Source organism: Bos grunniens, chromosome 7 (genome assembly GCF_055505025.1).
Source record: "Bos grunniens cultivar Pamir isolate PY7600 chromosome 7, Bosgru_T2T1.0, whole genome shotgun sequence".
NCBI classification, from domain to species: Eukaryota; Metazoa; Chordata; class Mammalia; order Artiodactyla; family Bovidae; genus Bos; species Bos grunniens.
In genome coordinates, this window is record NC_141171.1 from 63,600,306 (window position 1) to 63,614,739 (window position 14,434).

Sequence of the window (14,434 nt, forward strand, 5' to 3'; positions counted from 1 at the left end):
CCCACAGAGTCCAAAAGACTGTTCTATGCATCTGTGTCTCTTTTGCTGTCTCGCATATAAGGTCATCGTTACCATCTTTCTAAATTCCATATATATGCATTAATATACTGTATTGGTGTTTTTCGTTCTGACTTACTTCACTCTGTATAATAGTCTCCTGTTTCATCCACCTCATTAGACAACATGTGGATTTTGGAGTGCACAAAACTCAGTATGTAACAGGCTCTTTATAGAAAACACCAGGTTTACAGTGTTATATTCAACCATATATCAAAGTGCAGGACCCAGTCTTACTAATGATAGTATTACTAGTATTTAGCATAACGCTTTGGATAGACTAATCACTCAATAAATACTCACTTAGTCAAGAAATGAGTTTGAGATTCCACCTGGTGACCTGACATCTCATTTTTTTTTTACCATATCTATGCTGCCTTATATAATCATTGTAGTCCATTTCATAATTACTTCTAGATGTCTGAATGTTTTCATCATGGTCTTGACTCTGTCTTCAGTTATCTGTAAATAAGTTACTAAATTTTTCGAGGTGTGAGTTTCCTTATCCCAAGGCTAAGACTCCTAAAGCCCTAATATTCTATAATACTGATGGCATTTTGCAAATATGGTAGTCCTTTTACCTTTGGTGACTAATCTTGTCTTTTGTTTACAAAGCCCAGTGGATCTGCACTTTGGTAGGTTTATTGGACGGAAAGAAGAAGCGGACCTTGATTTACCCTAATTTTCATAAAGTCTTCTCTGGATTCATAATTTCCCACAACGTCAGTGAGAGCTTCTGTGGCAGGAGATGCTATGTATCCAGGAAGAGAATCATGGTAGCTGTTGATTTCTTTCTAAACTATCTGATGGACATAAAGTTAGTTTCAGCTTCAGTCTCAATGACTTATATTAATTGGAAAGAGAAAATGACTAAGGGTGTTTAAACCACTAATAAATGGAGAGTTTAGTAATTATCTCTTTATGAAGGTGTCACCTGGAATAGTTTTCTCTGCAGATCAGAAGGGGGCTCAATGGAAGTCAACCTCAGACTATGTGGTATGATTCACAAGTAGAGAAAAGCCCTACTGGCTAAATGTCCTGCCCTGAAATTGCTAAAATCATATTATTTCTTTAAGTTTCTCATATTTTTGAGGGAAAATATCCTTCTCCTCAGCCTCATCCTCCTTCTTGGGAGCAGTGGTAGCATCAGCAGCAGTGCCAGCTTCCATGATAGAATGTTAACTAGGTGCCAGGAACTGAGCTAAGAGCTTTCCTTGAATCCTCTAATACAATCCTTGAGACAACCCAATGAAGAAGTAATTTTATTATTTCCACTTTACAGGCAAGAAAATCCAGGATTTAGAGAGGTTAAATGCCTCATGAAGTCACATAGTTAAAATTATCATTAGTGCCAGGACCTGAACAGGACCTAACCCATTGCTTTTGCCTTATTCATGAGTCAGAATTATCATGCTACAAATGCTATTTTATTCTCATGTGAACTACTGAGCCATGTATTTCTGGGATATCTACTTTCAAACAGAGTATTACTATGGACCCAACATATTCACATGGAGGTCAGTCCATAGCTGACATGTACTCAGTTCGGGGATTCACATTTTAAAGGACCTCTGTTTTAAGTTAAAACATTAAATTTTAAGCACTCAAGTTATTAGAACCTGTCAAACTTTCACGTAGGAGCATATCTAGATTTTCTGTTACAAATTGGCCCACAAATTAAAGAAAATGGCAATTTTCCATATTAGTGCTCTTTGTATAACAGGGCTACTTATAGATATGGCTTCCCAGTTGGATCAGTGGTAAATAATCCACCTGCCAATGCAGGAGATGCAGAAGACATGGGTTTGATCCCTGGGTCAGGAAAATCCCCTAGAAAAGGAAATGACAACCCAGTCCAGTTTTTTTGGCTGGAGAATCCCATGGACAGAGGAATCAGGCAGGCTACACAGTCCATAGGGTTGCAAAGAGTTGGACACTATTGAACATGCAAGCATGCACTTGTAGATAACATCATTCAGTGTCCTTGTCACTGTGGGAAGTATTTTGAATAAAAGTATGCAGGGTTTTTTGGTGATCTAGTTGAAGAGACAGATTAATCAAGTAATCTCATACATAGTGTAAAATTATTGCAGGGTTGCATAAATTCAGTTCAGTTCACTCTCTCAACATGTCTGACTCTTTGCGACCCCATGAATCGCAGCACACCAGGCCTCCCTGTCCATCACCAACTCCCGGAGTCCACCCAAACCCATGTCCATTGAGTCGGTGATGCCATCCAACCATTTCATCCTGTCATCCCCTTCTCCTCCTGCCCTCAATCTTTCCAAGCATCAGGGTCTTTTCAAATGAGTCAGCTCTTCACATCAGGTGGCCAAAGTATTGGAGTTTCAGCTTCAACATCAGTCCTACCAATGAATACCCAGGACTGATCTCCTTTAGGATGGACTGGTTGGATCTCCTTGCAGTCCAAGGGACTCTCAAGAGTCTTCTCCAACGCCACAGTTCAAAAGCATCAATTCTTCATCACTCAGCTTTCTTTATAGTCCAACTCTCACATCTATGCATGACCATTGGATAAACCATAGCCTTGACTAGACAGTGATTACAGCCATGAAATTAAAAGACGCTTACTCCTTGGAAGGAAAGTTATGACCAACCCAGACAACATATTAAAAAGCAGAGACATTACTTTGTCAACAAATGTCCATCTAGTCAAGGCTATGGTTTTTCCAGTGGTCGTGTATGAATGTGAGAGTTGGACTATAAAGAAAGCTGAGCACAGAAGAATTGATGCTTTTGAACTGTGGTGTTGGAGAAGACTCTTGAGAGTCCCTTGGACTGCAAGGAGATCCAACCAGTCCATCCTAAAGGAGATCAGTCCTGGGTGTTCATTGGAAGGACTGATGCTGAAGCTGAAGCTCCAGTACTTTGGCTACCTGATGTGAAGAACTGACTCATTGGAAAAGCCCCTGATGCTGGAAAGGATTGAGGGCAGGAGGAGAAGGGGAAGACAGAGGATGAGATGGTTGGATGGCATTACTGAGTCAATAGACGTGGGTTTGGGTGGACTCCGGGAGTTGGTGATGGACAGGGAGGACTGGCGTGTTGCGGTTCATGGGGTCGCATAGAGACGGACACGACTGAGTAACTGAACTGAGCCGACTAGATGGACCTTTGCTGACAAAGTAATGTCTCTGCTTTTCAATATGCTGTCTAGGTTGGTCATAACTTTCCTTCCAAGGAGTAAGCCTCTTTTAATTTCATGGCTGCAGTCACCATCTGCAGTGATTTTGGAGCCCAGAAAAATAAAGTCAGCCACTGTTTCCACTGTTTCTCCCCATCTATTTGCCATGAAGTGATGGGACCGGATGCCATTGTCTTAGTTTTCTGAATGTTGAGCTTTAAGCCAACTTTTTCACTCTCCTCTTTCACTTTCATCAAGAGTCTCTTTAGTTCTTCTTCACTTTCTGCTATAAGGTTGGTGTCATCTGCTAATCAGAGGTTATTGATATTTCTCCTGGCAATCTTGATTCCAGCTTGTGCTTCCTCCAGCCCAGCGTTTCTCATGATGTACTCTGCATATAAGTTAAATAAGCAGGTGACAATGTACAGCCTTGATGTACTCCTTTTCCTATTTGGAACCAGTCTGTTGTTCCATGTCCAGTTCTAACTGTTGCTTCCTGACCTGCATACAGGTTTCTCAAGAGGCAGATCAGGTGGTCTGGTATTCCCATCTCTTGAAGAATGTTCCACAGTTTATTGTGATCCACACAGTCAAAGGCTTTGCCATAGTCAATAAAGCAGAAATAGGTGTTTTTTCTGGAACTCTCTTGCTTTTTTGATGATCCATCAGATGTTAGCAATTTGATCTCTGGTTCCTCTGCCTTTTCTAAAACTAGCTTGAATGGGTTGCATAAGAGAGGTGCTTTATTAAGAAAACTATAAGATGTGATCTAGATCTAAGACCTGAGAGATGAAAAGCAACTAGAAGGAAGTGTTGAGGGTGGGAGTTGGGAGAAGAGCATGCCACAGCAAGCAAAGAGCATGTGCAAATATGCTGTGGTGGGAGGGGAGCAGTCTAGTACAGGAGGAGGGGGTGAGGGGCCTTTGAATCAGGGGAGTCATGCTGTGAGATGGGACCATGCAGGGACAAGTGTAGACTGTGCCAAGGACTTTCTTTGATTTTATTTCAGTTTTCTACTGAAGGAGCCAGTGGCAGTTTTAAGCAGGAGAATGACACAATCTACAGAAAGATCTCTTTTGACTGTAGTAGGGAAATGGATGGAGATGAGGAATATGAGGGGATACAGGCTTTTCTTGTTTCTTGTAATACAAGTAAGAGATTACATTCACTTGGACTTAGATCACGGCAGTGGAGATGATGGGAGGAGATATAAATAGAGAAGAATGTCAACAGGACTAAGTGGCCACCTCTTCCTGTCTGTGTGACCTTAAAATCCTTAACCTTTCTGAGTCACTGTTTACACCTCTGTAGAAATTCAAACCATAATACTATCTACTTCAAGGTTATTGTGAGTTGACATGGGTACCGGCACATGGTAAATGCTAAGTAAGTATTAGTTGTTATTCATGTTTGTTGTAGAAGAAGTTGTCATAGTAATAATAGTCATATTGCCAAATGCAGGATGAAGAGCTGAGTAGGATGAAAACATTTGCAATAACTGGATAAGTAAGATTCCTGGGTCAAAAAGATAGAATTAAAAGTAATTGACCTGAAATATACTTCTTTGTAACTTCCTTTTGTGCCTTCTTTGTAAAGCCTGGTGTTAGAGAGACTAAAAAAAAAGTTAACTTTCACATTTTCATCCTTCCCCAAAGCTCTTCAGAGTTATAGTCCTACTGAGGAGACTGGAAGTCCATATGCCCCACCCCATCCCCACCCCCCCCCCCCAAACCTTGCCAACACTAAACATCAGCAAAGTTTCCTTTTAGGGGTACAGTATTATTTAATTTTTAGTTTAAATTTGACTATCTTTTCATGTTTAATGGTCTCTATTTTTTCCTTTGAAACACCTTTTCACACAACTTGCCCAACATAAGTAATACATAGCAAAGAAGACTTTTGATAACACCATAGAAACAGACTAAAAGGCAACATTCCAGTAAATAGTTAGAATTTTGAGGAGTCAGATGAGGGCAACCAAAGTAGTAAGGAGATTAGAAACCATCAAAGTGACAGTACAAAGCCCCCAGGAGGATTGGTGCTAGAGGAAAGAGCACTTTGGAAGATTGTCATGTGGAACATAAACATCTCCCGTGGTGCTTCTTTGACCCAAATAATGATGCTACAAGCAGGTATGTAGTAAGTTAAATAAGGAAGAGATTTCTAATGGTTCTCTGAATACAAATAAAGGAAGCTGTCTGAGAGGCAGGGACTTTCCTAGCAGAGAAGACATTCAAGGGAGCCTAGAGACCTCTCAGAAGTGCTGGAAAAGACTATAAATCAGACAAGGATGAATGAGTTTTTTACTTTTCAGAGTGCCCTCCACAGACCAGCAGTGTGAGTGTCACATGGGAGCTTATTAGACTTGCAGAATTTGGGTTCCAGCTCAGACTTCCTCAATCAGAGAGTGCATTTCAGCAGGACTCCCAAGAGCATATTAAAGTGTGAGGAACACCGGACTAAATAACTTTGACAGTTCTTTTTTAATTGGAATGATCCTGTGAACTTAGGCATGATCTCTGGAGGAGGATCTTGGGCATGGCATGAGGATGGTGGAGGAGCTCCCATTGAGCTGGCAGGGCTTGTTGGGTTTTTCTAATTTCTCCATGCATTTTCGTACCAAGTTATTAGCAGTGCCTGTGGTGATACAGGAAGAAGTGGGTTGCTTCTTACAGAGTGAATATTCAACAGTTGATTCTCAGGGTGAAAGACACTTGGGGATTATCTGATTTATAGTGTTGTTGTTTTCCATAGCTTTATTTTATGCAGAAAGAACTCAAGGGCAGAAAGGGGGAGTCGCTTGCCCAGGTTAAAATTTAAACTGATAGTTTCTTTGTACTTCAACTTCTAACCAAGTTTGTTCTCTCCCTAGCTTGCTATCTCTCTGCTCCTCCATCTCTTTCCCTCTCCACCTCTAACATACACACAATTCACAGGTTAACCTGCTTTTTAAATTAGTCTGGTGTCTGTCCTTAGGGCCAAATACCAAAACCTAGGAGAGAGGGGATTGTAATACCACAGAAGGAGTCTTTCCCAGGCTTAATGGAGCAGGCTGTGAAGAGCACTATGAACAGCAGTTGAAATGGAAAGGAATGTAAACTAAGAATGCCAGAACTTTTCAGCATAACATACTCTTCCTTAGTTTGCCCTCAGGCTCTCCAGCTGAGGTTTGCCATTCATTTCAATAAAAAGTCTTGATCTAGACCAGAGAAGAAAATGGGGAAGAGTTAAGTTGTTGATATTCAGTGGCTAAGTCATGTCCAACTCTTTGCAACCCTAAGAAATGCAGCACACCAGGCTTTGCTGTCCTTCACTATCTCCCAGAGTCCACTCAAACTCATGTACATGGAGTCAGTGATCACATCTAACCATCTCATCCTCTGTTGCCCCCTTGTCCTCTTGGTCTCACTCTTTCCAAGCATCAGGGTCTTTTCTAATGAGTTGATTTTTCCCATCAGATGACCAAAGTATTGGAGCTTCAGCTTCAGCATCAGTCCTTCCAGTGAATATTCAGCACTGATTTCCTTTAGGACTGACTGGTTTTATTTCCTTGCAGTCCAAGGGACTCACAAGAGTCTTCTCTGGCTCTAGAATTCAAAACATCAATTCTTTGTCACTCAGCCTTCTTTATGGTCCAATTCTCACTTCCATACATGACTACTGGAAAACTATATCTTTGACTATATGGACCTCTGTTGGCAAAGTGACATCTCTACTTTTTAATACACTGTCTAGGTTTGTTATAGCTTTTCTTCCAAGCAGCAAGCATCTTTTTATTTCGTTGCTGCAGTCACCATCCGCAGTGATTGTGGAACCCAAGAAAATAAAGTCTATCACTGTTTCCATTGTTTCCCTATCTATTTGCCATGATGTGATGGGACTGGATGCCATAATCTTAGTTGTTTGAATGTTTAATGTTGATTAGCAGTCCTAATCCCAGTGACTTGAAGACCTGTATATAACCCCAGTTCCACCATCTCAGGGATGTTTAGCGTAATGGGTCCTTGGCCAAGTTATTATATATATGTGTACTTCCATGTCCTTATGCAGAAAAATATGGATTATTCTTATATCACCTATTCACAAAGCTTTTGTAGTTCTCACAATACTTTGGGAAAATACTTTGTAGCTCCCAAGATATTTTTGCAGTTTATTACTTGTCAACTACAGGGCTTCCCTAGTAGCTCAGATGGTAAAGCATCTTCCTGCCATGCAGGAGACCTGGGTTTGATCCCTGGGTTGGGAAGATCCCCTGGAGAAGGAAATGGCAACCCACTCCAGTATTCTTGCCTGGAGAATTTCATGGACAGAGGAGCCTGGCGGGCTACAGTCCATGGGGTCACAAAGAGTTGGACACGACTGAGCCACTAATACACATACAGACACACACATCAGTAATAAAGAAGCTGTCAGTCTTCCCAATAAATACATTAAGATTAATAATGGCAGGGCACTCTTTCTTACTCATTATTCCACTTCCATGGCTAGGACAGCATTGCCACATGAAAGCACAAAGAGCACTCAATCAAGCCTGGTTAAATGGATGGATACATTCTTGAAGGAAGGAAGGAGGAGGGAAGAAAGTTGGAAGGACAGGAAGCTTTCAGCTTGTGTGACACTAGAGTCTTACTTGTGATGATCAGGTTTTCTCCAAGTTTCTTTCTGGTCTTCTGGTCTCACGTTTCTTTCATAGGTTTTGCTTTTTCATTGATGATACTGAACTTGTCAGTAGTATAGTAAGAAGAACCAGGGTTCTGTGGTTAGGCAGACCTAGATTTAACTTTGCTGCTTGAATCTATATTACATTGGGCAAGTTATGTACCCTATCTAAACATCAATTTCATATCAGTAAAATGGGATTGCATGTGTGATCATTTGCTAAGTCATGTCCAACTCTTTTGTGATCCCATGAACTGTAGCCCACCAGTATCCTCTGTCCATGGGATTTCCCAGGCAAGAATACTGGAGTAGGTTGCCATTTCCTTTTCCAGGGAATCTTCCCAATTCAAGGATCAAACCCACATCTCCTGCTTGACAGGTAGATTCTTTACCACTGAGATACCAGTTAAGACCAAAGTGGGATTAACAATTCCTGACTCATTAGCATTGTTGTGAGGATTAAATGCAAAATGGGTATAAATAATTAAGCATAGTATTTGGTGTACAGCAGTTCAGTTCAGTCGCTCAGTCATGTCCAACTCTTTGAGACCCCATGGACTGCAGCACACTAGGCTTCCCTGTCCGTCACCAACTCCTAGAGCCTACTCAAACTCACGTCCATAGAGTTGGTGATGCCATCCAACCATCCCATCCTGTGTCATCCCCTTCTCCTCCCGCCTTCAATCTTTCACAGCATCAGGGTCTTTTCACATGAGTCAGTTCTTCACATCAGGTGGCCAAAATATTGGAGCTTCAGCATCAGTCCTTCCAATGAATATTCAGGACTGATTTCCTTTAGAATGGACAGGTTGGATCCCCTTGCAGTCCAAGGGACTCTCAAGAGTCTTTTCCAACACCACAGTTGAAAAGCATCAGTTCTTCAGTGCTCAGCTTTCTTTATAGTCCAACTCTCACATCCATACATGACTACTAGAAAAAACATAGCTTTGACTAGATGGGCCTTTGTTGGCAAAGTAATGTCTCTGCTTTTAAATATGCTGTCTATGTTGGTCACAGCAAGTATTCAATAAATGCTATTTTCCTGCACTAACAGTTCAAGGAGTTTGATCTACTAATAAAAAGACTTGATCAGTGGTCATTATACTGGTACCAAGCAGGCCAACCATCCAATAAATGGTTTGAAGTAGAATGCATAAATATAATATTGATTTTTGTCCTCAATCACATTTCAGTTGAAGGCAATTTATAAGTCTGTGATTTTTTTTACATGATTGAATTTTTTAAATCTTTTATGTTAAAATATTGATTCAACTTCTGCCTTTTGAAATTACTGCAATTTTTCTTTAGTTCTAATCTATGATTCATTTGTATAAATGTTGTATGAAAACTTGAAGAGGATATGTATTTTTGATATGAGAAAATCTGTTCTATATAATTTCATCTCATCAGGTAGTTTTCTTTGATGGAGAGCACCAATGATTCTGTAGAAGCAAACAAACAAACACAACTTGTTTAGGTGTAGCCTACTCTGCAATTCACAGAATTAAGGGTAATTCGTGGGATTAAACAACCTAGCCTTGAGCAGGAGAGGAACCAGGTTAACGCTGAAGAGTCAGGCAGTAGATGCTTATGAGCAGCGTCTTTGGGACACTGTTGTTTGTTTGATACCTGATTCCAACTATATTCTCTCCCTTAGGATCTCTGCTTAAGAATGACATTCTCCAAAGGAATAAAGAGATTGACTTGGCTTAGGTTTCTTGCCTAATGCTATGAATTACAGAAGAGGTCCAGTTCCCCACTAGAAGATGGGAGGAGAGAACCAGACAGGCAATAACAACAGAGGTCCATCACCTAACCTGTGAAAGTCACGTCTTTATATGGTCATCTCACTGTTTCCTCTTTGATCTGCCAGATTAAGCCATGGGTGTATTTAGGACCCAGGAAAATGAGAACAGTGTGCCACGTAAGAGAATATGGCTAAGCTTGAATTCAGAGTATTCTCTTTCCCTAGATTTGTTTGTCTCCATAGAAAGAGTGTTATAATACCATCCTTATAATTACTATTATCACAACCACCACTACAATTTATTGAGTAATTTGTTCAGTATTAATATTTAAGCTATTTATCAAACACTATGCTGAATATAATTCTGCCCCCATGATGCTTAGAATCTAGTTGCAAGACAATCATTTAGTGAGATAAACACATAAGATGATGTGTGATTGTATTTGGAGTAACTATGGTGAAAGAGAAATTCATTAGTCTTAGAACGTAATATGGAGACTTGGTCTTACCTGGCAGGGCAAAGAAGTTTCTGAGGAGATAAGGATATCAGAGGATGTGTAGAAATTAACCAGGTGAAGGGAGCTCAGGGATAAAAATTTACACAGAGATGAATATATGGAAAGGGTCCATGTCTAGCAGAAGCATGATTTATTTGAGGAACGGAATGAAAGATCATGTGCTTGAAATACAGAGAACAAATGAAAGCATCCTGGGGAGTGTGGTGCAGTCATGTGGGACTTAATGGATAATTTTAAGTATTCTGGTGTTTAGCCTAAGATAATAAAAATCTATTGGATCAGAAGCATAGGAATGACATGACCAAGTTTACATTTTAAAATAATACCTCCAGTTACTGTATGAATAGTTTGAGGGATTAGGAGTCAATGTAGAGTATATCAGGAGATAATTGTAGGAGTAAATGAGATGAATGAGGAGGGCTTACACTAGATTTGTGGGACAGAGATAAAGAGAATTAGATTTGTTTGGAGGTTCTAGCCGGGAGCGCAGCTATTCGTATACCCTTGGACCGAAGACCGGTCCTCCTCTATGGGGGATGGTCGTCCTCTTCGACCGAGTGCACAGATTCCGGAGGGATGCACATGGAGCGGTGAGGGAGGAAGGGGACACCCGCCTAGCCAGCCAGATCAGCCGAATCAACCCTAACGATCAATGGGGTGACAGATTCATGTTGATATATGGCAAAACCAATACAATATTGTAAAGTTAAAAATAAAATTAAAAAAAAAGAATTAGATTTGGAAGAAATTTAAGGAGTAAAACAGACAAATTTGGTGATTTGGATATAGAGAGAAGGAGAAGAGAGTGATCACTATGATTCCTAGGTTTGGTCTTGTGTAATTGAATGGATGATGATCTAGTCAATCATACCAGCCAAAATATAGGTAAATTCACATTAATAAAAAAGGTGGAAATAAGCCTGAACTTAGGGGGGATTATGTTTTATTTTAGACATGTTGGCTTTGATACATTTTGATTACAGCTATTCGTAAAAATCCAGGAGTGGTTGGATATACATAACTAGAACTCACAAAGAAGATCTTGACTGTACATGTAAGTGTGTGAAGATTTGTTGGTAGAGGACAATTAAAGTTCTTGGTGTGGGTGAGGTTGCCTGTGGAAAGAGTACAAATGAGAGGGGATCTAGATCGGATCCCTGAGGAATTCCAACATTTAATTTCAAGATAGAAGGAGCCTAAGAGATTCTCTAAGAAGTCAAGATAATCATTCTTGACTCTACAAAAGGTGTATAATTGTAATCGTGGGGAATGTGGATTGCACTGATCTGAGGAGACAGAGGTAAGTAAGGAAATGAGGACTTTTGAATAGGCAGCGATTGTAGAAATTATTTTGAGAAGTTTGGCTGTGAAGGGGAAGAAGAGAGATGAGATTGAGACTAGAGAGTAAATTTTGGGTTATGGGATTACTACTATTTTTAATAAAAGAGATTTTTTTAAAAGCAGAAAGAATCCCTTTGAAAGAGAGAGAAAAATGGATGAAAGACAGAAGAGAGAGAACTTAAAAAGAGCAAAAGAACACTATATGTGTGTAAGATTCGTTAGTAGGTGGGAAAGGGGGCATACACCTCCAGAGTTAGGAGAATTGACCCTAACAAAGAGGAAAAGACAGCTCCTCTATCGTGACAGAAGGAAAGATGATTTCTAGATTTTGTAGCAGAAACTTGAGTGACTCCAGCCTGTGTCTGAGGGCTTCTAGTTTCTTTGTGAAGCACAAAGAAATGACTTCTACTGAGGCATCAAAGAGGTGACTGGGAGAGGGAAATGGGTGGCAAAAAGTCAGAGGTCAGGTGGAAATTTGGGGACAGTAGAGGCTTATCAGCAAGTAGGAAACTGAGTTAATCAGTAAAAGCTGTAAGGTTGCTGGGTTATGAAGGTCCACGTTAGACCGGTCAGTCCATCTGTCAGCACACATCTGTTGAGCCAGATATTGCTCTGTCCCCAGGATATAGTAGCGAGTGAGAGGGGAAACTGTCTCCTATTGAGGAACCTACTTGTTAGTGACAGGGTGGTGAGTGATGGAGGCTTATTGGCTCCACAAGAAGACTTGTTTTTCTTTCAAGTATGGATATGTTACTAAACTACTCTTTTCTATTCTATGATTTTAACCAATCATGCTTGATTGTTGGATTATAGTCATAAATACAGTAGGTAAAGTTTCACAAATAGGATAGAGATTTGCCTGAAAAGTGTAAATTAAAAAAAAAAAAAACAGAGAAACAATGGAGTTTGAGTATCATTAAGTGTATTTTAAATAATTGATCATGGAGACTAAAATAATAGAAATTTAAAGAGGAGTGATGAATTCATGAACTGGTAGTTGCCTTGGGGATAGCTGAAGAGGCAAACTGGAAGAATAGGGGATATGGTTTGAGTGGGATTCATAGATATGTCGTTTTAGAGATAGAATAATTATGGTTAAAGGAAAAATCTAGAGTATGGTGCAAGATGGATTGGCTCAGATGGAGTTGAGGGGGCCACTACAGATGAGATGGTCATGAAACTGAATGGGCAGAGTGTCATATGGATTTATACATGTGGAGGTGAAGCACCAACATGACGGTGGGATTTGTGAAGAGACACTCTAAACCAGGTACTGGAGTCTTTGAGGAATGAAATGCATGCCTGGGACAGTAATTCTAACAGCAGCGAGTGAGGAGACAGGATGGTGTATGTGATCTCGTGATTCTCAGCAGGGCTTTTGTTCCTTGCCAGAGCGTCAGTCATTCCTAAGCATTTTACATATTATTTGTTCTTCAGGATAGTCCCATTACTATTATCTCATTTGCAGATAGGGAAACTGATTCTCAGAGACTTGGTTACTTCAGGCTATAGCAGAACTGAGATGAGAACCCAGGGCTGTCTGGTAGGAATTTTTTTTTAAATTATTATTATTATTATTATTATTTTTACTTTACAATACTGTATTGGTTTTGCCATACATCAACATGCATCCACCATGGGTGTACACGTGTTCCCATCCTGAACCCCCCTCCCCATACCATCCCTCTGGGTCATCCCAATGCACCAGCCCCAAGTTTCCTGTATCCTGCATCAAACCTGGACTGGCGATTCATTTCTTATATGATATTATACATGTTTTAATGCCACTCTCCCAAGTCATCCCCCACCTCCCTCTCCCACAGAGTCCAAAAGACTGTTCTATACATCAGTGTCTCTTTTGCTGTCTTGCATACAGGGTTGTCATTACCATCTTTCTAAATTCCATATATATGCATTAGTATACTGTATTGGTGTTTTTCTTTCTGGCTTACTTCACTCTGTATAATAGGCTCCAGTTTCATCCACCTCATTAGAACTGATTCAAATGTATTCTTTTTAATGGCTGAGTAATGCTCCATTTTGTATATGTACCACAGCTTTCTTATCCATTCATCTGCTGATGGACATCTAGGTTGCTTCCATGTCCTGGCTATTATAAACAGTGCTGCGATGAACATTGGGGTATATGTGTCTCTTTTGATTCTGGTTTCCTCGGTGTGTATGCCTAGAAGAGGGATTGCTGGGTAATAAGGCAGTTCTATTTACAGTTTTTAAAGGAATCTCCACACTGTTCTCCATAGTGGCTGTACTAGTTTGCATTCCCACCAACAGTGTAAGAGGGTCCCCTTTTCTCCACATCCTCTCCAGCATTTATTGGTTGTAGACTTTTGGATACCAGCCATTCTGACTGGCATGAAATGGTACCTCATTGTGGTTTTGATTTGCATTTCTCTGATAATGAGTGATGTTGAGCATCTTTTCATGTGTTTGTTAGCCATCTGTATGTCTTTGGAGAAATGTCTATTTAGTTCTTTGGCCCATTTTTTGATTGGGTCGTTTATTTTTCTGGAGTTGAGCTGTAGGAGTTGCTTGTATATTTTTGGCATTAGTTGTTTGTCAGTTGCTTCATTTGCTATTATTTTCTCCCATTCTGAAGGCTGCCTTTTCACCTTGCTTATAGTTTCTTTTGTTGTGCAGAAGCTTTTAATTTTAATTAGATCCCATTTGTTTATTTTTACTTTTATTTCCAATATTCTGGTAGATGGGTCATAGAGGATCCTGCTGTGATGTATGTCAGAGAGTGTTTTGCCTATGTTCTCCTCTAAGAGTTTTATAGTTTCTGGTCTTATGTTTAGATCTTTAATCCATTTTGAGTTTATTTTTGTGTATGGTGTTAGAAAATGTTCTAGTTTCATTCTTTTACAAGTGGTTGACCAGTTTTCCCAGCACCACTTGTTAAAGAGATTGTCTTGAAAATCCAGGTTTTAGCTTTTCAGCTGAGAAGCA

The 14,434-nt window shown here is 40.1% G+C and overlaps 1 long non-coding RNA gene across 30 annotated transcripts in view; it reads left to right on the forward strand.

Moving 5' to 3' along the window:
• LOC147369714 (uncharacterized) overlaps window positions 1-14,434 on the forward strand; it is a 694,358-nt gene that overhangs the window by 392,872 nt on the left and 287,052 nt on the right. The window contains exon 3 of one of the 30 annotated variants that reach the window (XR_015167795.1): window positions 9,519-9,785. The exons of 28 other annotated variants lie outside the window; for them this stretch is intronic. This is a non-coding gene — a long non-coding RNA (uncharacterized LOC147369714). The remainder of the gene's footprint in view (window positions 1-9,518; window positions 9,786-14,434) is intronic. One more of the 30 variants, XR_015167798.1, reaches the window with a different exon arrangement.